The sequence below is a fragment of the Aphelocoma coerulescens genome, chromosome 12 (assembly GCF_041296385.1).
Source record: "Aphelocoma coerulescens isolate FSJ_1873_10779 chromosome 12, UR_Acoe_1.0, whole genome shotgun sequence".
NCBI classification, from domain to species: domain Eukaryota; kingdom Metazoa; phylum Chordata; class Aves; order Passeriformes; family Corvidae; genus Aphelocoma; species Aphelocoma coerulescens.
Genome location: NC_091026.1, coordinates 1,316,049 through 1,324,843, shown reverse-complemented (window position 1 = coordinate 1,324,843; position 8,795 = coordinate 1,316,049). Strand labels below are relative to the sequence as shown.

General features: G+C 43.7%; 1 long non-coding RNA gene across 1 annotated transcript; it reads right to left on the bottom strand.

Moving 5' to 3' along the window:
• Positions 1 to 2,559: 2,559 nt before the first annotated feature.
• LOC138117687 (uncharacterized) lies at positions 2,560 to 6,569 on the bottom strand. The gene is made up of 3 exons (XR_011154795.1): positions 6,441 to 6,569; positions 6,082 to 6,240; positions 2,560 to 2,666 (listed from the first exon to the last, which is right to left on the bottom strand). It is a non-coding gene; the product is annotated as an uncharacterized lncRNA (long non-coding RNA).
• Between the last annotated feature and the right edge of the window lie 2,226 nt (positions 6,570 to 8,795).

Genomic DNA, 8,795 nt, shown 5'->3' with positions numbered 1-8,795 from the left:
AACACCCAGCACAATTATAGACTCGTCTCAATGCCCAGCAGCACTCAAAAGACAAATAAGGTGGTGGAATACAGAAAGAAACAGCTTAGAAAAGACCCAAAATACAGTGGGAAAACATTCGTTCCTGTTTTCCTCTGAACTTTACAATGAGCCAGGGTCATTCCATCTCATCTGAAACCTATCACAGGAGAGGGTGATGTCTCTAACAATTCCTGAATCGATTGTCAGGTACATTTTGTTGCTGGGGCAGGAAGCTGGAAGCCCATTGTCAGAACTCATGCTGGCTTGTGTGGAACCTGTGAAGATCGTTTGCCTCCCTTTGCTTGCCATTTTCGAGCTCAGTGCATTCAGTGATATTGGGGTGACTGTTCTGTCCTCTCACCCAGAGAAGAGCTGCTCCCCACAAGATGTCATCAGTCTTCTTTCATTCACGTCTGATATCCCTGAGCACATCAGCATCCATCGGCCATTTCATTTCTCCTCACTAGCCGACAGCGTGGCCACACCAGGTTTTATGTTATTTAGAAATGTTTCCTCTTGCGATCCTGGGAACATATTTGTATTCTCCTTTCTCCCCCATCTGCCTTTCTCATTGGTTTTGGGTCCTTTTGAGTAAGTTCTCACTCTGTCAGATCAGTTCTCTGCACAGAACTACCAAGGAGGTGATAAGAGACAGGAGAATCCCTGTGGAATTTCAAGGGCATCACACATGCTGTGACTGGAGCCAGGATCAGTTACCCTGGAGGCACAGGAATCCTACAGGACTGAAGATTTCTGTCAGACGAACTCTGCTCCAGCAGAAAATTGCAATTTTAACTTTTCCTCCACCGGAAGTGCCAAACAGTCCTTTAGAGTTCTGGTACTAAACCGGACCCAAAACTGCAGAACACTGTTTGTCAACAGGTTTTCATGCAATTTGTAAATTTTTTTGCTCATTTTAGGTTACTTTTAGTTTAGAATGTTAATTTTTTTCTTAACTTTTCTCATGTTAGAGGTTTGTGAAGAGTTCTGTGAAACACAGGAATAAAAATAGAAGGTTCTCCATATAGCCGAATATTGGCTAATTTTACAATCACTGAGTTCTACTTAAAATTTGTAAATCCTTTAAGCATTTCAGACTGTAAGAGCTGCCAAAGTGCCATGCTGATTTATGTAACTAGGTATCTGATATAATTCATAGAAAGAGGAAAAAAGCTTTAAAACAACTCTGCAGCATGCAGTTTCTCTCTGTGAATTATTCTCCCCATATTTTTATGTAATAGTGTAAATTAATTACAAGCATGGCAATTTTAGCTCTGTGTTTATCAAATAAAATTACAAAGAGATTCCCAGGAGTACACTGTATGAACGCTTACATTTTAAAAATATTTAAGTTGATGAGAAATTAATTTTTTCCTTATTAGTTCTCATTTCACAAACAGAATCTTCTTTGTTCCTAACTAGCTGCTATAACAGCTTTGAGTCTTTAATTATTACTAATTATTGACTAAAGATTTGTTATTATTTGAAAGTTGGAGCCTTTTGGCTCTAACTGATGAATAGGATGGGAAAAAGAAAAAAATATACTGAATTATTCACTAACATTTGGTTTAATTACAATCAAATGACCCTTTCTAAATTGGAAAGCACTTGGTGAAAAGCAGAAGACAAAAGAGATTTTTCTGTATAAATAATGAATAGCCCTGCTTTTTAAATTTAAACCCCAAATTAAAAAACAAACAAACAAGGAAACAGACAAGGAAACAGACAAGGAAAAACAACCCCACTTTACACTATCCATTCTATAGCTTTGCAATAAGATGTAGTAGTTTTTTGTGAGCTCAGAACACATTCTGTTTGACCTTTCTGGAGTTCTCTTTCAGATCTGTTGTTGCACCTGCTTAGCTTTAGGGACTGTAATTCTATTCCACTAAAAAAATTATGCTGAAAGCTCCATAAAGGGAGTGATGAAGTTGAAATAAACAGATACACTTTTGCAAACTGCTGAAATGTAGCTTTCTGTAAAGTGTAAGGCTTTACTTTTCGATCAATAAACCAACAGCTTCTATATCTGATACTGAAAAACAAGGAGATTCCCGAAGTCTTATGTTTACATGGAACTGTCCTTCACCCCTTTTGCTCCTTCCCTTTCTGCCTGCTATAGCTTGTGTCCTGGCTTATGGAAAGAGGAGACAAATGTGATTGTCTAATAATTAACCAAGAGGGTGAACTACTCGGGCACCAGGAAGGATGAACATTCTCTGGAGAGGTCAAATTAGTGTGTATGCTGCCAGGGCCAAACAGTCCCTATCCCTGACTGCATCACTGGCAGGCAGTCAGCTCTGTCCAAGCACTCCAGGAAGAGGGAAAGAGGAAGGGCAGTGAAACCCAAAGCATACTGCACTGCCAGGAGACAGCAACAATCTCTGTAAATGTCACCTGCAGCTTCTTTCAAACCCAGCCAGGGTAACTCACGATCCTCCATTTCTGGAGCGAGGTATTTGCTAGGGAGTTTGTTTCTCATTATCTGTAACTTCAGGTATCTCTTAGCTCACCTCGAGTCCAAAGTATGCAGTGAGGTTTTGTGGAACTCTCCGGAGGACACTGGCATCACACCAAATGAATGGAGCGTTTACAGTGGAATAGAAGTAATCAGTGATGACTGATGTCATGCCTCTGGCTTTCAGCTGAAACACAATTGAAACTGTGAAGAAGATGCCTCCCCTAAGGCTTGGTTGTCTTGGCAATTTAAATGAATGAAGCATACTGCAAGTGTTCAGATGGGATTAGTGAAGGTGGCTTCTAATTTGGCTTAATTTGGCACTGTGGAGAAGGAAATACTGGATTTTATCTCCTTATAAATCCATTCAGAAGGAAAAAAAAAAAAGAACACTATTTAGGTAGTTTTCTTTTTCACCAAATGCCACTGTTCAGTCATGCAAATATTCAAATAAACCAATAACAGCTTGCCAGAAGACAGGCTGTTAAAAACCACACAGTTTGTTTTCTCCTCGTTTTCTCCTCATTATTCAAGAGTGTACCCTGAAACATTATCTATTGCATGTAATTCAAACCATGGTCTGTTGAAGACTAATTAACTTCTTTTTCTGTCGCATCCACCCATCCAAGACCCCCCACTAGTGAACAGATCTCAACATTTCTGAAAGCCAGAAAAATTGTAGTAATCATAGTTGTAGAAATAATGATGTTAATATGACTAAATGCACCAGTGGACGATGGAGCCTGTGCCAATTTTAAAACTCAGTGGGGAAAGTAAGGCCATTCAAGCCACCCTCTTCCAAGAGTGGAGGACAAAATACTAAGACTGTAAATTGGAATAACAATTTACAGAAGAAATCACAATAAACACAACAACTGTACAAAAGAGAGAATGGTTTAACCATAACAGAGACAGAGATGCACAGTTCACAACAGCTCATTCAAGGTGCCCTGGTTTAGGGCACACTCAAGGATGTCTGACATGCAAACACTTAAATTTTACTTTCATTAATCTTACCTATGAGCCCCTATGGATTGGAAACCACAGAGTGCCAACCTCAGGCAACCCCTAAACAGCAAATTATTAGTGAGCAATTTGATGAAAAGCTTTGGTCCTAATTACGCTCACTCTCAGAGACAACGTTGATAGTACTCTCAAATGGGGAGAGTCCAGAAGGAATAAATGAGATTGCATATTTTGGTTCACCATACTCAACTAGAACAATTTTTACATAGATGTAAAGTTACAAACTCCTGCAGCTATGCCAAGTTCCAAAAGGCAGATTTTGTCTCTCTCACAGTAGCCATATAACCCAAGGATGTACGTGTAGGGGACCAGAGGAATGACTGACTGCCCCAAAACAATGCCGTGGGAAGTGGTGGGGCACGAAAGAGTGAGCTCTGTGTAGGTGGGATGGCCACTGCCCCACTCCCCAACCCCTTGAGCCTTAGTCAGACGCTGCTGCTCAGTGAAAAGGTGGTGGCCAACCCATGACCTGCCCCAAAACAGTGACGTGACCGCATGACCTATGCCAAAATGGGGGACAGACCCATGGCCTCCCTGAAAAGGGTGGAGTGACCCATTGCCTGCCCCAAAATGGTGGAGAGACTGCATGGCCTACCCCAAACTGGCAGACTGACCAAAGGGCCTGCCCCAAAAGGGCAGAGTGACCCCATGGCCTGCCCCAAAATGGCAGACCAACTCTGCAGGGCTCGAATTTTCAAAAATCTGGCCATGGCACCAGTTGCTGTGTGGAGGCTCAGACGCACTCCCTGCTCTGCCTGCAGCCTCTGGCAACAAAACTGCTCCTGGTGCTCAGGGAAAACAGCACTTTCCCCCTCATCCCCTGCATCAGCTCACAGGGAAAGCATGAGGGAATGTGCAGTTCTAACTGATCCCATTTTCCTCAGCACTCTGTGTCTGCTGCCACAGGTGAGCGTCCTCCTGGTAACTGTGATCAGGTACAGGAACCAGGAGGGAAATCTGAGCCGCTTGACCAAAAAGCTTGAGATGGGCAGAGATTGTCCTTCCATAGTTCTGCCTCAGAGACACACAGCAGGCCTGGGGCTGACTTTAGTGGTTAGTGAGAGACATTGAAAAATGGCAATAGCACTCTCCAATTCCGAGTAATACTCAGGTTCTGGGTTTTTTTTTCCTGTCAGTGCCTGTTTGAGAGGTGACATCTCTTGCCCCCTCAGGGATCAATCCCCTCCCTCCATATAAATAACACAACTCGCCCAGAATTTCAAGTATTTTCTTTTAAATATTAAGTTTCCTCTCTATTCTTAACCCTCATGGACAGTAATTGCTGATCACAGCTGAGTCTTTTAAAGCACTTCTCATTCCCGTTTGCCACGCTCTGGGTCTGATAGACTGCAAAAACCCCGAATGTTCACAGTAAGACACTTTTGGGTTTCTCCGTTCTGTACCAGAACATTTTAATGAGAAATGAGAAGCCACAAAGAGGTGGGGGAAGGCTCTGGAGAGCCCACACCGCTCGGCCCTGGCCGAGCTGCTGCCCCGGGCTTGGCGGCCGCCTCCCCTCAGCGGCTCTGAGGGCGCTGCCCGAACACGGGCGATTTGCAGCACGCAACACTTCTATGACAGAGCACACAGCTGGGCAGGAGCACATCAGAGAGAAAGCCCGGGCTTTGTTAGAAACTGCAGCGGTGGCTGTTCAGGAGCTGAGGCGAAGCAGCGCAGCTCTGAGGGAGAGCTCAGCCCCCGCCCTCTGCAGCAGCAGCGGCCGTGCCGAGCCGGCGCCTCGGTGCCAGGGCTCGCTTCGAATTCCCGAGGGGAAAACTTCTGGCGAGGGCGTTCCCTGCCCAAGTACTGCAACTCCGGAGGGGAAGCCTCTGCCCTGAGCCGATCCCGCGGTGTCCAACACGGGCACTTCCAGGAACACCGGAGGTGCCGCCGAGCCCGCCGGCCCGGGTGCTCAGGGACAGCAAAGCCGGGCTGCCCTCGGGCCATCGGCTCGCTGATTTCACTACTCACTGCTTGGGTTTGCTTCTTCTATTTTTTGAAACAAAAACCTCTCCTGCCTGTACCAGCACGTGATGAACCTGCTGTTGCTGGCACACACCAGATCCTGCTCCTGCCAAGGAGCCAAAGCGCCTGCTGGATGGGAAGGGACTGGGCTTTGGGTCTGAGCTGGCACTCTTTGGTTACCTGAGAAACTCAGAAAGACATTTCAACTCACATAAGACCTGGACCTTGGAATAGACACATTCCTGGCAGCTCTTCTCCCTCTCAGGGGAGCAAACACTCAGGAACAAGCAGTAAGTGAACAGGGGGAAAATTCAGCAGTAAATGCAAAATCCCCCAATCTCAGCTCAATCAATTAAAAATAAATTACCTTTCCATTGGCAGAAACATGCTCAGAAAAAGTTATATCCCCAAGAACCCTGCCCCCATGAGCCCATGAACTGAATGAACCCAAACGGGGAACACTATAGAATAAAAAAACAACAGTATGGGCTCAAAGATAAACCAAGGCTGGAGCTACTCCTTTGCATTTCAAATTCCTGACTTCAAATAGAGACATTAGTCCAGTTTTGAAATGCCTATTTAAAAATGAACTGTGAAGAAAATCATCCTACCTGAATTTGGATTTCATCGGACAGTTCCCTTGCCATGTTGTAGAACTGGTTGGCTGCAGCATCAAGGACCTTCACTACAACTTTCAGGCCTGTTCTTCCCTTTACTCTGCCATAAACATCCACTGCAAAGTTGTAGTTTGCAGGAAGCTGAAAAGCAGCCTTGGCCAGAAGAAAGGGATGAAAGTTTGACTCCTGGAAAGCCCAGACAGTGGCACCGAGGAAGTACCACAGCCGGTGCTGACAACTGAGCCTGGATTGGGAGGCACGGGAGGCAGCAATGCCCTCTGCACTGCCCTGATGCGGCCGCTTCCTTCTCCCAAGCTGCACACGCACGTGCACTGCACACACCCCCCCTTTACCTCACTGTGCCTTGTCCTGACATCCAGAGTGTCCCTCTTGGTGACAGACCAGTGGAACGTTAACCCCGGCACGGCACTGCCAAAGGAGAAAGGAGTCTGACTGCTGGTGATGCCCATGACATAAACTGGCATCTGGAAAGAGAGAAACCAGCCTGCTTAGGTAATGCCAGCATGCAAACCACACACCTGGCCACAGCAAAGAGAATTAAACTTAAAATTCACTGATCAAGAGATGGGGTCCCTTATGAAGAAAATGGTTTGGCTGCTGCTTATGCTGCAAGCAGAGTCCTGTTGTAGCTACTCAGAGCCAATGCAGGCTCTTCTCTGGCACTTTCTTTTCTTGCTGCTGGGGATTACCTTCACTTCATAGATCCCTGGCCTCCTGAAGAGTTTCCTGGGCACAAAGCAGAGCAAGCACTGTGGCAGAATCCTGTCTCTTTTTTCTAATTTCTATGAGTAGTACATCCAGTTCTGGATCAATAGTAATAAAGTCAAAATTTTAAAAATGTTGTTTAAAGTGACTAAAAAATGGATTTAAAAATACCATTGGGGAGTTCTTTAGGGAATTTGATCACCATGTCTGGGAGGACTGTTCTTCACTCTTTAAGAATAAACACTGAATATCCCCAACATCCTCCAGGTGTGCAGCTTCTCTTTTGAAATGCTTCATGCAAGAGTTCAGTTCCTCCTTTCCATATCCACAGTTTGGCTCAATGCAGTGTAGGATTATTATGTGGGAACCTGTGTGGCCTTATTCAACTCCACTTTACCATGGTGTCTCCTCATCATCATCACATCACTTTCAGCAAAGTAAGCATTGGGTTAGGGATGTCAGGCATAAGGAACTGGATTGCACCAGCTGCCTGTTTGCTAAAACCAAAACCAAACGTTCATATTCATTCAAAATGCCTAATACAGTCTGAGTGCCAGTTATCTGATAATTTGTGCCTAAATTGTGGCGTGACAGTTGAGAACAAATAAAATGCCCCATCTGGTTATCACAAGACATCCCTATCTAAACCTGTGACTACCTCATGGCACCAGTGAGGAATTTCAGCTGAAGGCCTTTAACTCTTTGACCCTAACACACTTCACCACTTGCATATTATAAATAGACTAAATATCACTCAGATTATCAAAGCACTTAAAAATTAGAATAGCTCAAGTATCAACTAAATGTTCTCAGCTGACCACACTGATTATTAGATGAAACAATTTCAGTGAATCTGGTTGTTCTTAGGATTGAAAACAGTATGTGTTATGCACAATCCGGTTTATTTTGATAGATAACAGTACCAGACTTCAGGTTGTGTCTGTAACTGGTAATGAAATTGCAAAAATTATATACCATACCTACATTTATAAGTATGCTCTGGGAGAATGGTTACAAATTAATTTGGAGATTAATCTGATGCAGCAGACAATGTGTTATTAATTAACTTAATTGTGCTTCCCTGTGCTCATGTTCAGCCAGAGAGTAGCAGACTGCACCTCTGAAGGGACCTGTAAATGAAGCACTTGTTTGAAATCTTTTTTGCCTCAGAAAGTACCCCATTGTATTAAACACGATTTTCTCCAGTTTGATACTGACTTGCAGGTGTTTACAGTGTATGAGAGTAAATCGAGTCTCATGGCTTCCTCCGCTGGTCGTCAGCTCAAGGCACTGAGCCAAGTCCCTCCAGTGAATCTGAAACGGATATTTAAAGACTGTTTTGGAGAAACCTTTGCTGGAGTTTGTATCATCTGAATTCCATTGCAATAGCCCACATCCTCATCTTGAAAATTGCACTGAATGCATAGAGCAGTGGTTTGTGGATCATGCCAAATTGTTAAGAAGTGAGGATTTCAGTTAGGTGTAATTCAGAGAGGGAGACAGCCTTTGGCTACTTAGAGTGAAGATAACACTGTAAGGAAAAGAATCTTATATTTTACGAATATTCAGGCCTTACATTTCCAGTGGCTCTGAGCAAGGGAAGAAAGCTGTATCAGTTTCTGAGCTATAAAAAGCACAGAGCTTTTTCTGCTCTGATGGATTACAGGAATCAGTAATTTCACATTTTCAACACATCACCAAAGAAAATGCCTGATCTCAGTCATCTCACCCCATGGCAGATCAAAGGCCCCAGGATCAAAGAGATTAAAGTAGCACAGGCTCTCAAAAAATTATTTCCTGTTTGAAAAACACCAATTATACTACTGTAGAAATTCATGTAATGAGTTACTATTCAATTTTTTTATAGGAAAAGTAAATCCCAGTGTAAATTAAAAAATCTGTTTTCTATATGTGTCGTTACAAGTATTTCATTCCTGATTTTATCGACAGATTTTCTGATGTTACCTGTTTTAAAAGCCTCA